Source organism: Limulus polyphemus, unplaced genomic scaffold, assembly GCF_000517525.1.
Source record: "Limulus polyphemus unplaced genomic scaffold, Limulus_polyphemus-2.1.2 Scaffold2219, whole genome shotgun sequence".
Lineage (NCBI taxonomy): Eukaryota > Metazoa > Arthropoda > Merostomata > Xiphosura > Limulidae > Limulus > Limulus polyphemus.
The window spans coordinates 85-5,041 of record NW_013667829.1 but is presented as its reverse complement, the minus strand read 5'-3'; positions in this window follow the sequence as shown (position 1 = coordinate 5,041).

Here is a 4,957-nt window from a genome sequence, read left to right as displayed (position 1 = left end):
AAAATCGCTGATAGTACCATCAACTATAGATATTGTTCATAAAAATCGCTGATAGTACCATCAACTATAGATATTGTTGATAAAAATCGCTGATAGTGCCATCAACTATAGATATTATTGATAAAAATCGCTGATAGTACCATCAACTATATATATTATTGATAAAAATCGCTAATAGTGCCATCAACTATAGATATTATTGATAAAAATCGCTGATAGTACCATCAACTATAATATATTATTGATAAAAATCGCTGATAGTACCATCAACTATAGATATTGTTGATAAAAATCGCTGATAGCACCATCAACTATAGATATTATTGATAACAATCGTTGATAGTACCATCAACTATAGATATTTTCGATAGTTTGTAAACTTCACTTTTTACCCGTTATGTTTGTTTTGTTTAAATCGTTTCTCGGTCTAAGATTTTTTTTTTTTCGCCTATTCAAGTGAAGTAAAATGGACTCAAAATCCCATAGAAATCAAAAGAATGGGTGAAGAATATGAAATAAATTGACTAACACAGTTCTTTCCTTTTCTGTATTGACCATGAAGTTACAGATTACTTATATTCACAGTTTAAATATCTATTCATTTATTAAACGTTTTTTTCTGTTGTTTTTATTTTGCCTATGTAGTAATAATCACTGCCCCCACCCCCACCCCTGAGCCATTGCGTTGTTTCCAGAAAATGTAACACCTGCTCTGAAAAGCACGCAAAACGTGCATAATTTTTTCTTATTTTACCTCATTGTAGACAAGTATAAGAATAACACATGATCAGTAGACAAATTGCTAATTATCTAGTAAAAGTGACCTACAAAGTACAAATCTGTAACTAGTGTACGGTATTTTGTCAAATACAATGATATTTCGATTACCATGTAATACAAAATATATTGAAATCACATATCAATAATAAAGCAGTTTAATTGAAATTTTTGAAATTAATTCTCAACAAATATAAATACGTGTATATGTTATATACACACACTCAGTTACACAGCTGAATCTGTTGTCCAATACTAGCTATCCAGTACTATTACAGTACTCAAAATGTGCCTCAGTAGTCACCGACAACCACAATAAGCGCTTGGACAAATATAATTCAAAAATAAATAAATTCATATTAAATATTCAGTACTTGGTTGGTCCTCCTCGTCTTCTAATAACCTTCACCAGGCGACGTGGCATGCTGTTGATGAGGTTATTGGTGTAATACACTATGATTTCATGACAACTTGCCACTAAAAGGCGCTGAAACGCAGCTACAGTAGCTGGTTTAGGGTCCTGGTTAGCAATTTTTGGGCTCAGTTCTGCCCAACAGTTCTTAATGGAATTACAATCTGTAGACTTTCTAATGTTCTTCTGGTCGAGATACAATGCACACACTGAGGGCATTATCATCCTGCAACACAAAGTTATTATCAAATCTTGCCTAGCATATGAGAGAAATATTGACTCCATGTAGGTGTAATTGACGTTTCTCTGGAGGATATGAAGAACAGTTTTTCCACACTGATAAATAGCTACCCAAATTTGTACTGCACCATCTCCTGTGGCAAAGACAGTCTTCCCTCATCTGTTCTCCAGGCAAATGACAAACACGAATTCTACCATCAGCTTTAACAAGCCGGAAACAGGACTCATCTGAAAAGATGACATGTCACCAGTGTCCTAATTGTAAGTTGACATGCTGTCTTGCCCAAGAAACATGGTGACGGTGATGAATTCTGGTTGGTACGGTTTGCAGATAGCCCTTTTTGCAAAATAACCTTGTTTGGTCAGTCTCCTATTCACTGTCTTCTGGAAACCCTGGAATTAATGTGTTCATGCCATTTCTGTCGTAAGGCATTGCAAGACTTCTTTCTACTTTGATATGTTAACCTGATCAAAAGACGGTCATCTCGGGCAGTAGTTTTTCGGCGTCTATGAGTGGACTTTCTTGGAACAACGTTTTCTTTAGTCCGATGATGTTTCAGGACTCTGGATATAGTACATTGGGGATACCTTACTGTTCTGGCACTGTCCGTTTGCTTCATACAATTTCTGAAGAGTCGAACATTTTGACGCCCTATTACTTCTGGCACGTGACGAGGCATGACTCTACACCAAGTATCTCAGAGTAATAGTCCGAACAAAGCATTGGTCTGTTTCGAAAACGATCATACCAAAATAACGCAATTTTATACAAAGCACGTTTTTGTGTATGTTTTGACGAACAAATGCTCAAAACGATTTATACAGACCAGGATAGCAACTCGTAGATGTTTGTCCGATTATATGCTACCTTCTCTGTTACTACTCGAGTACTTACTCAGTAACTTCTCCATGCATGTGGACAATAACGTTAATATGGAACAGTATGCAAACATTTTGACCAAGACTGTAAGATGTTTACCACGGTTTTCCACAATTATATTTGTGTAGAGGGTACAAATATTAAAAAAGAAGATGAGGCGTATATATATATTATATTGTGTTACACGTTACCCAATAACAACACACTTCATGTGTAAGTGATATCTAGCAATTACAGGTTTGTTACAAGTCGCTTACCCTGGCAAAACAAAGTTCCTACGTCACTTATTATACCCAAAACTTTTAATAACTCTTAAAATAGGCCAGTAAGTCATAATGGTTGGGTAATACATTTGACTACTTGTTGTGGTAAAAAACAAATTACTTTGGTGGGGGAAATGAAAAGCTGTTGTGTTACGCTCTTTTGCCTTTAGATATTAACTTTTGTATTCTTATAACCTGTGTAGGTGTATGTATGCGCGCTAGTCTGTTCGACTTAAATGCCAAATCTCTAAATTTGTTAATCTAATACTTATACATACAAGGAGATACATAATTTTACCAGGGCCGGATTAACACGTGAGGGTTAACGGATCAACACTATATGGCTATATATTATTATATTAATCGATTAATTTCAATTAAAAATTTCGAACCATTGAAAAAAAATCACTTAGTAAGAAATAAAGTATTTTTGAACATCATGATGAAATGTGTGATGTACATTCAGTCGGAGATCACATTAAGTTCACAATTTCATCATATTAGCACGTGCATATCATGAATTTCAGCATATGCGCCTTAAAAGCTCTTTTTTTTTATACCGACGAAAATGTCGAGGGCTGTTATGTGAATAAATAAAATCTACTGAGTATGCATGACTTTTTTAATTTAGATAATATCTTTAAATATGACAATGTAAATAAATAAAGTATAATAGAATATTTATAATGTAACTAATTTATATAGCAATGTGTAAATAAAAATTAGGTGGCGCAAAAGTTCTGCTTATACTTTCAAAATAAAAAAACGCTAAAACAATTATCGAATATTTTTAAAAATAAAACTCGATAACTATCTGATCAACGTGAAATATTGGTATCTTATCGATTATATTATCGTGGATACCTTGCGTTATCAATTATCGATAAAACTAATAGATATAATAATAGGATAAACATCCCTGATTTTAGACAATATACTCATGAGGCTCCGCGCTAAACGTTCTTTTTTTGCGCCTAGTGGAACCCGTGGTAGCTTAATCCGGCACTGAATACAACACTGGGAATTTTTGAATTGATCAACATATTTTACTTATTCACTACATGTACTTACTCACTGTGCTCTATTAAGACACTGACAATGACAAAAGTAATAATATCTTATCATTTTAGAAATATAACACCTCTGTTCCTCTTTGAAACCCGTTAATTACAATCACGTAGATTAAAATATAAGTGATTGGATAAAGAATGTTGACTAAAGGAATTTTTGGATTTTAAATTTTTATTTCACCTAGTTATACTAGACCTAAACTGCAACGAAACATTAACCAAATAATCGTATACCACTAATAAAGTATTCTAGATAGTTTAACATAAAGCCAACAGATGGCACAATTTAAATAATATTATTATATGTACTATTATTTGTTCATAATAATGCCAGCACAACTGTAATCAGAGTATTTCAACTATAAACCAATTCACATACGATTCAAAATGTAGACAGACAGACAAGTAGATAGCTAATTATAGGGATGAAAAATGTTTAAGCTCTTAATGCAAATAAACGTATGTCTCTTATGATGTTCCGTATTCTATTATAACACCAATATTCATACACTATGCGATTAGCAACGTAACACCAAATTTCATAGATCATGTCGTTAGTCACGTGACACCGTATTTCACATACCATGTGATTAGTTACGTAAGATAAACTATACGATAACTAACGTGACACCAAAGTTCATCAAATATCTCATTAGTTACATGACACAAAAATCCATAAACTATACGATTAGTAACGTAAGGTCAACAAACATTCTTGAATTATGTGGTTAATTAAATGACATAAAATGTCACAAGTTATTTATTAGTTTCACGATACCAATATTCATAAACTATGTGATGATTAAAATGACAGAACTATTCATAACCTATGTGATTAGTAAAGTGACACCAATATTCATAAACTATATGATTAGTAAAGTGACACCAATATTCATAAACTACGTGAGTAGTAAAGTGACACCAATATTCATAAACTACGTGAGTAGTAAAGTGACACCAATATACATAAACTACGTGATTAATAAAGTGACACCAATATTCATAAACTATATGTTTAGTAAAGTGACACAAATATTCATAAACTAAGTGAGTAGTAAAGTGACACCAATATTCATAAGCTATGTGATTAGTAAAGTGACACCAATATTCATAAACTATGAGAGTAGTAAAGTGACACCAATATTCATAAACTAGGTGTTTAGTAAATTGACACCAATATTCATAGACTATGTGATTAGTAAAGTGACAGCAATATTCATAAGCTATGTGATTAGTAAAGTGACACCAATATTCATAAACTATGTGATTAGTAAAGTGACACCAATATTCATAAACTATGTGATTAGTAAAGTGA